General features: G+C 43.7%; 1 long non-coding RNA gene across 1 annotated transcript in view; it reads right to left on the bottom strand.

The window, feature by feature from the left end:
• LOC310745585 overlaps positions 1–13715 on the bottom strand; it is a 106309-nt gene that overhangs the window by 44317 nt on the left and 48277 nt on the right. Inside the window, exon 3 of the long non-coding RNA XR_014540185.1 lies at positions 5616–5748. This is a non-coding gene — a long non-coding RNA (uncharacterized lncRNA). The remainder of the gene's footprint in view (positions 1–5615; positions 5749–13715) is intronic.

The following is a 13715-nucleotide window of genomic DNA, read 5'->3' as shown; positions in this document are numbered from 1 at the left end:
AGAGAACATTATAGAGCCGTTTGTGCAGCCGGAGAGTTAACTGAATGGTGCCTGGTTGAACTACAGCCATTTATCTTGCTAAAATGACACAAACTTCATTAGAGCGAGCTGTCACACAGCTTCCCTCCTGATTAGTGATATGGCTCCACCAAATAGATGGAATTTAGTCAGACTGCAATGACTCTATAGTGTCCAGAGGAGACAGTTATACTTCATCTTCTATTAAACCAGAATAATTACTTCCTGGCTTTCTTTTCCAGCAGCTTCCTTTAATACCAATGGATCTTGGTGTTTGCTTTCAGCTGGCACTTCTGAATTCTATTGTCTGGATAGTGGCATTTCAATCTCTTTGGTTTTCACAACAATACTCCCCCCTTCCCCCCCTTCTTGATAACTCTGACCCTTTTTTATTACTCTATTTTCTTGATCGTGTTTAAAGTAGCAATTAACAGCACAAGCATAACCACGTCTACTCAAAAGTAAGCACTATTGAGGACTGGAGTGATAGTTCTGTGGTATTATGGCAGTGGACAAAGCTGAAGTGTAACTATTGAATAAATGTGTTTTTAATTAAAAATTTAAAAAAGTAAGCCCTATTGAATTCAATAGGGCTTACCCCCAGGTAAGTGGGGTGAGTTTGAAAATAACAAAGTGGAATCCTGCTGAGCTATATCCCACCCTTCATTCAGACCTTCCTCAAAGGAGGTCCTGGGCTGCCCAGATGACAAGACTAATGTGGTCCAAAGGAGAGCAGAACAATACATTTGGCACCAGCCTGGCTGCAGGAGCTGCCAGAGGGAGGCAGACAAGACACCATAAAACCACTCTGGATTTGTGTAGGGCTTACTCAGCCTTTTCTTCTCCGGAAGATATTCTGCAAGGCAGCAGAGGTTTAGGATCAGAGTTTTCCTTCTCCTAGATGGGCTACCTTCCCAGGTTGACAAGCCGCATTTGCCCCTCACTTCCCTCTACAGCATGTGCAGAAACCACCTTCCTGACCGTTGGACACACTCTTGGTCTAGTCTGCTCAATCTGTAGGAGCCTGTCTTCACATGTAGGGAAGTCCCTAACTCACCAAGGGTTTGAGACCCATCAGCTACCCTCACCTGGTTTAGCCAGCCAATCAAAACCATTTCCCGGGGTGTGACCGCTGTCGCATGCTGACAGCTTCTAGGACCCACAGGTGATAGCTGAGTACACAGTAGGGACCAAAGCAAAAAACTACTCCAGAAGGAGCATGTGTGCCCCGCCAGAGGTACTACCTCTCCCCTAACATCCCTTACACCACTTACTACTACTACTACTACTACTATGAGCAGTATGGGGTTGCTTGTAAGGCAGCTTTCAAACAGCCCCATATTGCTCTTTGACTGCTTGTCGAGGGCCTTCTGGCAGTTCCCTCATTGCGAGAAGCAAAGCTACAGGGAACCAGGCAGAGGGCCTTCTCGGTAGTGGCGCCCGCCCTGTGGAACGCCCTCCCATCAGATGTCAAAGAGATAAACAACTACCTGACATTCAGAAGACATCTTAAGGCAGCCCTGTTCAGGGAAGTTTTTAATGTGTGACATCTTAGTGTATTTTTGGTCTTTGTGGAAGCCGCCCAGAGTGGCTGGGGAAACCCAGCCAGATGAGCGGGGTACAAATAATAAATTATTATTATTATTATTATTATTATTATTATTATTATTATTATTACTATTACTGTACTATAAGTTCTTTGTGCTCATTGCATGAGATTCAATCATTTAAGTGTTTAATTTTATTTTATTTTCTCCAGACAGCTTCTAGGGGAAAGGAGGGTGGGGGTGGGTAGAAGAGCAATATTGAAGAATGTAAGCTTTGGGTGTAGAGAAATCGAAAGTATTTTTAATACCAAGCCTGGGTTATCATTTCATGTTGATTCCATCCAGATAATAAAGTCATTTATCATTCCAGTACCTGAGCTGATTCAATATCGGATGGAAAATGCTGATGATTAATTCCATTGATTCCCCTGAAATACTGGAGTCCAGTCATGACTTCTTGCTTGTACGGTTTTCGATTTGGGGAGGGAGCAGTAATAAATAAACCATTGATTACAAAATGGCCCAGACAATGCTTGACAGGCCTGATTTACACCTGTAGCTCCTCTTGCTGCGCCTCGTTAATATGTTGCAACTGCTGTTGACAGAAGAGCATCTCGGCCGTGACACCCATGAGTAATGCTGCAAGTTAGTCACTACAATGCATGTCAATTACACAGGGTATGCTTTCTACGGACGGTAGCTTATGCCAGATAAAAACTATTAACTAAATAAGCTAAGCCATCGGCATACGTTGTCTATCACCTTATGTGAGAAAAACATCCATCATAAATCTCATGCAGGGCCACACTGTATATGAAGGTAGGGCTGCACACAATCATTAAACCCTCCATAAATCAACAGCGTTACAGAAATATTATGCTGCGCTACTCCCCCGCCCCCTTGATTCTACCTTTCCGTAAATTGCTAACGCCTTTCCAGTATTCTGTTAGGAAGGAGCACGGTGGAGCTTGCTGAGTTAGGCAGGAGAAATGTATCACAGCTTCCACACAAAAGATGGCTTTGCTCACATGTAAGAATAAGACAGGCTTCTTGAATTGTCATGGTTTATTGTGAGCAGTCACTGCCCACCTTATGGCATGGCATACATGTGCTCAGTGTAATTCAGCCTCTACTGGTGATAACTGCCTAGCTGCACAGAGTGCACTCATAGGCTCTATCCCTTTGAAAAATAGGTGGCAGGATGCTTTGAATCTGATGCCTCTGAAGACAAGTGTACAGTGGTACCTCTGGTTACGTATTTAATTCATTCCAGAGGTCCGTTCTTAACCTGAAACCGTTCTTAACCTGAGGTACCACTTTAATTAATGGGGTCTCCTGCTGCCGCCTTGCTGCCGGCGCACAATTTCTGTTTTCATCCTGGGGCAAAGTTCTTAACCCGAGGTTAGCAGAGTCTGTAACCCGAAGTGTTTGTAACCCGAGGCGTTTGTAACCTGAGGTACCACTGTAGTATCCAGATTCTACCACCACTGTTGTCACAGCTCTACTGACTTTAAGGAAATTAAATTCCCTGCCTGCGATCTGGAGTGCAAGGTTGCTCTAAACAACATGGCTGCAAAGCTATGAAACACCTCTCCCTCGTGCCTGAAAGCATGTCTTTGCTAACCTGGGTCAATTAGAATGCAATTAAGACGCAATTCAGGAAAACAAATCAGGTTTTTCATGACTAATGTAAAAGAAATGTGACATCTGACTCAGAGTTCTAGAAACACAGGTACCTGTCTCTGTGTTTATCAAGCTCTATATTGTCTATCCCAGGGTGCCTCTCATCAGCTCTTTCCCCACGGAGAACCTTTCCAGTGGTCACACGCCAATGGTGGGGATTAATAATAATAATAATAATAATAATAATAATAATGATAATTTACACCCCGCCCATCTGGCTGGGTTTCCCCAGTCACTCTGGGCGGCTCCCAACAGAATATAAAAATATGATAAAACAAACACTAAAAACTTCCCTAAACAGGGTTGCCTTCAGATGTCTTCTAAAAGTCAGATAGTTGTTTATTTCCTTGACATCTGATGGGAGGGTGTTCCACAGGGTGGGCGCCACCACCGAGAAGGCCCTCTGCCTGGTTTCCTGTAACCTCACCTCTTGCAATCAGGGAACTGCCAGAAGGCCATCGGAGCTGGACTTCAGTGTCTGGGCTGAATGACGTGGGTGGAGACACTCCTTCAGGTCTACTGGGCCGAGGGTGTTTAGGGCTTTAAAGATCAGCACCAACACTCTGAATTGTGCTTGGAAATGCACTGGGAGCCAATGTAGGTCTTTCAGGACCAGTGTTATATGGGCAGGGCAAAATGCAAAAGGGAATGCAGGAACAGGTGTGACTCCTAGCTTTTGTGCAGCAGACTATTTTCCAGGTATGCAGATGTCTTCACTTACACCCTCACACTTATCTCTATCCTCCACACAGACAGGTTAAGGGGCAGTGCAAAGAATCATCCCATCCAGGCGTAAAACACTTGAGGATAGATCAGAGCAAGGCTGTTGAGGGGCACAGCCTGGGAATATGGGTGTGGCCTAAGGGCCAGACAGAAAGGGCTGGAGGTCCGCATTTATTCTCCTTCCACACCCACCAGGCTTAGGCTCCGCACCCCTGCTCTACACTGGATGGCAGCGGCTTTCCAAGGTTTCAGGTAGGAAGCATTTTCCAATCTTACCTGGAGTTTCCAGGGATGGAACCTGGGGACTTTTTACATGCAAAGCTCAGGCTCTTGCTAAGGAGCTACAGCCCAGCAGACAAACAGTTAGTATCAGTATGTGTTGGATGGTACAAGTTGGAATATTTGTTGGGCTAGGTACTTTGTAGACTTATTTGCAAGGCCTGACATACTAGGAAACACACGCACGCGCGCGCACACACACACATATCAGTGTTGTCAAATATACAACACCGAACAGCATTCATTTTTACTGCAATTATTATGGGTGTATCACACCAATAGCAGCTCTTGCTAGAGAGCTGCCGCAGTTAAATCTAGCGATGTTCTACTAAATATTACTCTTCCCTTTTTCTTTTAACGATGTAACTATATGCCTGCCATGCCTGAATTCTTCATGCTTCTGAGCCGGAATAAAGCACGAGAATAAGTAATGTTCAGTGTGCATCACCATGTAAAATCAGGCAAAAATCAAGACTGTGAAGCAGGCAGGCTGCAGAGATGGCCAGCCTTGCATTAACGCCAGTGCTGTACATCTGCTATGCATTTTTAATCTATTTAAATAATGCAGGCTTTTACTCACAGGAAGAAGCTTCCAAAAGCAAATAATGAGAACACCTAATTTAAGGAGGAAAACATCCAAATGAGCATGTCGTGTTTATTTACTTCTTTCAAAAAAGGAAAAATCTGCTCATTCACATCACTGTTAACCTTATTACATCAAAAATGCTGCATGAAGGATTGCTTTGCAGTAGCATTCTAACCATGAGTTTGTGTTTTTTTTAAAGATACAGAAGCAGAAAATGGTTTGTCTCCATCATTCCATTTTCCTGTCAAGTGATTCTTGCTCAACTCTTCCAGTTCCTTGATCCTTTTTGCCAGTGTGGCTTGCAAAATGGCAAAAACATGCACGAGCCTAGTTAGAATGGTAACTGCATCTCAACCAATCAGATTTATTTCCTCCGCACCAAGTCCCACCTCTCATCTCCCCATTTTTCGGGCTATCTTGTTCATTAGGTAATCTTATCAGAAAGCTTGCCCAAACACCCAGTAAGCACACCCTGCAGCATTTAAACTGAACATGTTTTCCACCAACAGTTGGAATTGCTATTATGCTATTATCACAGCATAATTATGCAGTCATAAGCATGCATAAAGAAAGCAGTGCATTATGCCCAAACTGACAATTTTGTTTAAATAGGACTTAAGGTGTGTCAAATTTTCATTAAGGAGTTTGCTTTTGTGAAAATACAGATTGAATAAGGACATGATCCACTGCATTAAATGTGGACTTGTTTAACATTCCAATTCCACCTGTGAGGATATAAAATATATTTGTTTGTTTTAAAGGCCACAAAGAAAACCTACTGATATTGAAGAAGTTGGGGAGGATGGAGCCTGATGCTGCAGCAAGGTGAAGTTCCATCTTTTCGTTTTGCAGAAATGGCATCTCTGTTTGTTGGCTCATCACTGTGAGCAAATGGAAATCCTGATGGAAAACCTGGACAAAGAAACAAAATCTTAGGAAAGTGTTGAAATTTACATAGGGTAGTGATGGGCAAATCATTTTTCCAATCTCAAGTTTAGTGCTTCACATTTCCACATTAGTTTGAAATATTTTAAAAGGCAGTCCTCCTTAAAATTCATCAGCATTCCGGTGCAAATTTGTCTCAATATACACATTTTTTCTATGGAACTTTGCCTAATGAACTATTTATCGCAAACGAATTATCCTTAATACGAAGCATTTTTGTTATGTTCCTTTTGCCATAATAATAATAATAATAATAATAATAATAATAATAATAATAATAATATAATTTATTATTTATAACCTGCCCATCTGGCTGGGTTTCCCCAGCCACTCTGGGCAGCTTCCAACAAAATATTAAAATACAATGGTCTGTTAAACATTAAAAGCTTCCCTAAACAGGGCTGCCTTCAGGTGTCTTCTAAAAGTCTGGTTGTTGTTTTTCTCTTTGACATCTGGTGGGAGGGCGTTCCACAGGGTGGGCACCACTACCGAGAAGGCCCTCTGTCTGGTTCCCTGTAGCTTTGCTTCTCGCAATGAGGGAACCGCCAGAAGACCCTCAGAGCTGGACCTCAGCGTCTGGGCTGAATGATGGGGGTGGAGACGCTCCTTCAGGTATACTGGACCGAGGCCTTTTAGAGCTTTAAAGGTCAGCACCAACACTCTGAATTGTGCACAGTTTACTCTAGTAAGTGCATTTTTTTATACAGCGCTTGTCTGAAGAACTGCACTGCAAACTTCGGAGAAGAGCAAATTTCAAAGAATGGTTGTGTTTCGGTTCTCATACTGTTTCGGAAAGTGTGAGGTAGGTATGTTTGTCTTTTAATGCGGACCGAATCAAATTTTTCCTGTACCTCTGAGCGATTAAGGGTGATTATGTGGTTAATTTAAAACTGATTAATTTTCTTATACTAATATCCTACTTTTCATCCATCATGGAACTTGGTTGGGGAGAGGGAGCTTTCCATTCAAGCAGTAACCCAGGAACGTAGCATGGCGAGGGGCTGCCAGGGCGATTGCCCTGGGTCATTTTTCTGGGGAGTGTGCTGTTCATGCTGCCCCCCCCCCCCGAGCCAGCCCTGTGCTGCTTTGCGAGATGAGGATCATTCCAGTCTCGCAAAGTAGCTCAGGAATGGTGTTTCTCTGTTGGCGTCTGCTGTAGATTGCTGCCACCTGTAACTAGAATTAACACTGTGTCTCTCTATAAAAGCAAACATGGGATTACTGATTGTTTACTGCAGAATCCGCCATATCACCTGTTCCATGTCTCTGATACACAAAATATGGTACGTAGATCCATTGTTCAATATGCGTGTTATATGTTTTAATTCCTAATTTGTTAAAAAAACCCTACATTATTATGTTTATCTGTATTATTTAGAGTATGCACAGCTGACGAAGCCCGGCAGGGCGAAACAAGGTATTATTCCGGGAATCCTTGTCTTAAGTTCTTTCGTCTGATACCTGCATACAGCAACTATATTTTGCAAAGACATATGTGGAACATTACAAAGAACAAGTTCATTTTCTGCAAGTAAAGGTAAAAGTAAAGGGACCCATGACCATTAGGTCCAGTCGTGACCGACTCTGGGATTGCGGTGCTTATCTCGCTTTATTGGCCGAGGGAGCTGGCGTACAGCTTTCGGGTCATGTGGCCAGCATGACTAAGCTGCTTCTGGTGAACCAGAGCAGCACATGGAAACGCCATTTACCTTCCTGCCGGAGCGGTACCTATTTATCTACTTGCACTTCGTGCTTTTGAACTGCTAGGTTGGCAGGAGCAGGAACCAAGCAACGGGAGCTCACCCTGTCATGGGGATTCAAACCGCCGGCCTTCTGATCGGCAAGTCCTAGGCTCTGTGGTTTAACCCACAGCGCCGCAAGTACTGCTTCTTAAAGTTGTTGCATCTGACACTTGTATTTGTAAAGACATACATGGAACACAAAAAAGCTTCTATTTGGACATTACGTATATAAGAACTGATCTATTTGTATTTCCTGTTCAAAATGTTGGCCTTTAATTGCTTCTACTTAATTTGATAATGTGAAAAGAGGTATGTTTATATGATGTATAAAGAATTCATATAGTTAAACACAGCCAGTTACGTTGTGGGTGTTATTGTTAGTTGGATTTACGTAACTATAGATTTGATAGTGTTGTGTGTCTGTTGGCGTCAGGGCTGGGCTGGCTCGCGGTGGGCTCTGTTTGCCCTCCACTCCCTGGGCACCATGAAAACACGTTTTACAGTGACCAAACCCCAGACTTGCTTAATTTCAGCAAGGCAGTGGCCTTGTGTTCCTTCAGACGACACTCTGGGTGAAAGCCAATGAAATTTTGTGACTCCTACTTACCAATGGAAAAGCGGGCACTTTTTCATGCCTTAAAACTGCGCAAGGTGGGTACACCTTGTGCCTCTTTTTATGGGGTGGAAAAGAAGGAAACAGGAAGTAATTCAGCTGCACTCCTCATTGTTCCTCTTTATTGCCACATCTAAAATGGGTCTCAGATAAGGAACAGAGATATATGTGTAAAGCAATGGGGGGCGGGGGCGGCATGGAAGAATCATCCCATTTGCCTTCTGTTTTGTCTCTCCTTGACAGCCACATGTGTAAGTAGCAGCTCTTCCTCCTCTTTTAATGAGATTTCCTGCTCTGAGGGCCTTCCATAATCTCCCGAATGACAAAAAGGTGCCATCAGAAGATGGAGGGAAATATGAGAAAATGGGAAGTCCTCTCTCTCTCTCTCTCTCTCTCTCTCTCTTACATTTTTTAACGGTTTATTTAAGCATATTTACAAACAAACAAACAAACAAAAAAGTACACACACTTAACCCCAAAAACCAAAGAGTGTAAAGGGAAAGGATAAGAAAGAAAACAGGATGAAGTACCACACCCATTGGACTCCCCTCCATCAGCACTCGTCATCTTTGAGTCATTTAAATTCTTATTTACACTGCATATTATTTATCGCTGTAATTATTTTATAGTACTATTATGGTATAACATCAAGTCACCTTACAAGCTTAGTCTAAACATATCAGCATGTTATCTTTAGAGGAGTGTTTGTTCATATATTCTTTGAACCATAACCACTGTGCCCTTAATTTCTGGTGTGTTTGATATCTTATTACCACAGTTAATTTTGCTAGTTCTATAAACTCTGTTAGGGAAGTCCTGTTTCTCCTGACATCCTGTCACAGTGGACCTGGGAAGACTGGAGGAAAATATATGCATGCTCAAAAAAAAAATTTTAAAAAATCCAAATAGTAATTTACGTTTAAGAAAGCGCCTGGAAAAATCACATACTTCGTTGCAATTCTGTGAAATTCTAACATGGAAATAAATAAAATATATACATGATGTGACCCAAATGATATTCCTGTTGTCCCATTAATCATAATTAATGCATAAGCCCAATAATGTTATCTTTGGTTCCAGGTTCAGCAGCCCATAAATTTAACATGAGTGGCTCTTTTCACAGAGTGAATCAGGTACTAGTCCTGTCTTCTCTCACCCGCTTTTGTGCTTCTAAATTAGAAAACCCAAATGCCATTCCTTTCAGATACGAAGCAACCGTCAAGGTCACTGTAAAGAGAATAGAGTAATTAACTTTCCAAGCAAGCGCCTGTAGAGAAACAGAGCACTTGGGGAAGTGGGTAAAGAGGCCTAACACTCTTACCTTCAAGAAGCATTTTTTCAAAAAGGAAAAATCAGCCCAGAATGATTAGATAAAAAGCAAGTCCAAAGGCTCCTGTCTAATGAATATGGAAAAACTGCACCTCTTCCTGAAAACATTCTATTTTGGTAGCGAGCCTCAGCAAATTTTTATTCATAGCATCGCTTTCAGTTTGGCGCTTATGGGTTTTGAGGAGATCAGTTAGCATTTACTGGTGTCCAGTGTAGATTATCATGTGAACATAGGAAGCTGCCTTATACAGAATCAGAATATAGAATCGTAGAGTTGGAAGGGATCACGAGGGTCATCTACTCCAACCCCCTGCCATGAAGGAATATTTTGCCCCATGTGGGGCTCAAACCCACAACTCTGGGATTATGAGTACCGTGCTCCACCGGCTGAACTATCCCAGGTCATTGGTCTGTCCAGCTCAGTTTATATGCACTAGAAGGAGCTCTCCAGGGTTTCAGATAGAGGTTGTTAACAGCCCAACCTGGATATGCCAGAGACTTTCTGTAAGTATAGTAAGGTGCCCTCCCCATCTGAGCAACAGTTCTTCAGAGGCTGTAAGGGTTCTCAGGAAAACCTAGGGCACACCTGCTGGTCAGGTGGGGGTGCAATTGACCCCTTTATATTTCCCTAAGCCAGCCCCAAGTTGTCTCTGGATAGCATACCTCCACTGAGCTCTCTTAGAAGCCTTCACAAACCACCAGGTGCTTTAGGAGAGAGGTGGACAAACAGTTTAAATGAAGAGCCCACTATATAGATGCCGGGGCAACAAGCAAGTGAACAAATGGGCAGAGAGTGGCATGCAAGCAGGTGGGAGCCATGACAAGGAAGAGAAGCGGCAAGAAGGGAGACTCTGAAGAAAGGCAGCAGGGACCCCTCGGGAGGTTCTGGACTCTCCTTTCTTGGAGGTTTTTAAGCAGAAGCTGGATGGTCATCTGTCATGGATGCTTTAGCTGAGATTCCTGCATTGCAAAGGGTTGGGCTAGATGACCCATTGGGTCCCTTCCAAGTCTACAATTCTATGATTCTATGACCTAAGGGTGTTCTGTAGAAGAGTCCTCCGAAACCCAGAGCTGGCATTTGCTCCTGATCTTCCTCCACCTTTGATACTGAGATCTAGGTCAGAAGCCCAAGGCATGAGGTCAGGATCAGGCAGAGGTGGGCTTGATAAACCATGCCACCACAGTGATGGAATGTCTTCCCATGGGAGGCCTCCCTGGAACTGCCACCAATGTCCTTCCCCCAAGCTCTTTTTGCAGAGCATTTCAGGGAAGGCTGGCTTGATGACCTGCACTGCGCTTTTGAACTTGCTGATCAGATTCCTCCACTATGCTGATTGTGCTGTGGAAGTTCTGTTTAGCATGTGCTAATGTCTCATTGTTTAAGTTGGCTGGCAGTGACCTTGAGGCCCTTGACTGAAGAGGATGTATTTTAATTAAATACTGGGTTCCTCTTGCTACTTGGCTTCCTAGAGATGGTTGCTGTGCTGTCATACAGCAATGGAAGAAGGAACCACCTGGTCCCTTCCAACTACAGTGGTACCTCGGGTTACAGACGCTTCCGGTTACATACGCTTCAGGTTACAGACTCTGCTAACCCAGAAATAGTACCTCGGGTTAAGAACTTTGCTTCAGGATGAGAACAGAAATCGTGCTACGGCGGCAGCAGGAGGCCCCATTAGCTAAAGTGGTACCTCAGGTTAAGAACAGTTTCAGGTTAAGAACGGACCTCCGGAACAAATTAAGTACTTAACCCGAGGTACCACTGTACTGTCTCTGCAGGGCTAGATGGGAGCAGGATCTGCCACTACCGCTACATGCAAACTACTTACTACGCCAAACTTTTAATAGGCATTACAAGTGTAAGGTAAAGGGACCCCTGACAATTAAGTCCAGTCGCGAGCGACTCTGGGGTCATGCGAGTCATGCGACTCATCTCACTTTAAAGGCCAAGGGAGCCGGCATTTGTCTGCTTCCGCAGAGAGTTGTCCCCCCCCCCCCAGGTCATGTGGCCAGCATGACTAAGCCGCTTCTGGCGAAACCAGAGCAGTGCATGGAAATGCAATAAAACATCAATATATAAAATTTCAAAATATATACAAATAAACAGCGATGTAAAATATATAATAATGAGGATTTTCATTGGGTTTTCTTCCTGCTAAATAGTGCCATTCACCACTCTAAGAGATACTGTTGACAAAAACTCAGCCACCCTTGCAGTTACTTCCGGGTTAATGTCAGACAGACAGAATCTGATATTTTCATTGTGCTGCGATGTTAGACTGCCCAAAAAGGGGAATAGCACGCATTTGCGTAGCTAGTTGTACAATGGACAGTAGAAAAGGATATACATGTAAACTTCTGCACCCCAGGACATCCCGGTGATGAGCTGTTGAACCAAAACTCTCTGACGGCGGAGGCTTGTCTCCTGCAGCCAGTGTCTGGCAGCACCACAGTTACTGAATGTGCTCCCAGAGAGACTGGCCTGGCACCTTCCTGACGCGCCTTTATTTTGGACGCCTTTGAACTTCCCCAGGCTTTTTAAGATCTAGGATGGGAGTTGTAGTCCAACAACAGCTGGAGACTCAAGTTTGGGAAAGCCAGTGGACCTCTGAGCTGCAGAATATAAGCTGAGGAAGATGCACATCTAGTACCAGCTTCTTGGTACTTTGGAAGTATCCTGGGGGAGAAAAGTACTCAGTTTTTGTGCTCCAATTAAGGCCAACATTTAATTATTGCCAGACTTACATCATCAAAACTTTCAATGGGTTCATCCTGTACTATACCTGCCTCAAAAGTATCCCCCCCCCACTTCCAGTTTACAGTCTCAAACCAGGAATGTATCCATGAACTTAACTACTAGACCCAGTTGAAGCCAGGGGAATGGAAAGCTGCTAGGAACCCACTCAGAATCACCTACCAAGGATATATGCTTGACTTGGACAGAAGTCAGGATGAAAGTTCTACTCATGGGACCATGCTGGCTCTCAATTGCTTGTCAAACTGTAAATCCAGCTATTACTCTTCTTTCTTCTGCTTGGTTAAGAAGCTATTTGGAGACATACAAATCCAAGGCACCTTTTCAAAATGTGTAGGTTTATAAAGTAGAAAGAACCAGGTGCATCCACAGAGCACAAGACTATTATTACAAGGTCTATCATCTATGTCAGAGATGGGGAAACTATGGTCCTCCAGATGTCACTGGATTATAACACCCATTACCCTTGACCACTGGACATGCTGGCTGGGGCTGATGGGAGTTGGGAGTCCAACAAAATCTAAAAGGCGCCGGGTCCTCCATCCCTGATGTGGACAATACTGAGCTAGAAGAGCCAACAGACTGATTCAGTACATGCAGCCTGGTAATGGGTCAGCCTCCAATTGTCCCTATTTTAAGGTTTTATGTATACAACTAAAAATATGTTGTGAGAGTGTGTGTGAGTGCATGTGAATGAGAGAGAGAGGGAGAGAGAGACTTATAGGAAGGGACAAATATAGTGCAAGTTCCAGGGAGTTAATATTGGCCATGACTCTCTGCTGGGCACACACACTGAATCCAGAGCTGCTCTTAGCCTCCAGCCCACACTGCATTCGGCAAGAACGAGCATTTGGCAAGAAACGAGCATTCGGCAAGAAAAGGAACACAGTGAAAAACTGCTGAAGTCCAGTTCCGGCTGAAATAATCTATGTTGGCACAGGAATTCTGTGTTCCAGGATTAGATGTTCTCATTCATCCAACCACAACCTACGCAATTAGTTCCTATGAGCGGCTAGCATAGATGCCCCATGACCATTGCCACTCAAGATGGGGAGCAGCCCTCCCAGAGGGAACGATCCTACCATTGGAAACCCTGTCCCCATAGCAGGCACCTTTTTTTCTTTAGGGGAACACTGGTACTGCTTCCCTCGCTAAGTGTTAACGCACCAAACTAGACCCGTGAGAATGTCCCTTGGAGACAAGCCCCAAGTCTGTAGGATCTGCACAAAGCGACCGTACATGCCTACAATATTAACCTCTTGGTACTTTGCAATCCCCAGTTCTCCACTCCAGAGAAAAATTATGCAAACCTTGTCAGAATAGATAGTGGGAGAACCACATCAAATCCCTTACTCCACAGCACACTTTCTATCCTGCTAAGCCCCTTAAAGTCCATTTCCTTGTTCTGGATTGTGTATTATTATTATTATTTAGATTTATATATCATCCTTCTGTATTTGGACTCAAGGGTTTTGAAAGCCATTCCCAAGATAAC

Source organism: Podarcis filfolensis (assembly GCF_964270895.1).
Source record: "Podarcis filfolensis genome assembly, chromosome: 12".
In the NCBI taxonomy this organism is placed as follows: Eukaryota; Metazoa; Chordata; class Lepidosauria; order Squamata; family Lacertidae; genus Podarcis; species Podarcis filfolensis.
This window is presented reverse-complemented; position numbering and strand designations above follow the sequence as displayed.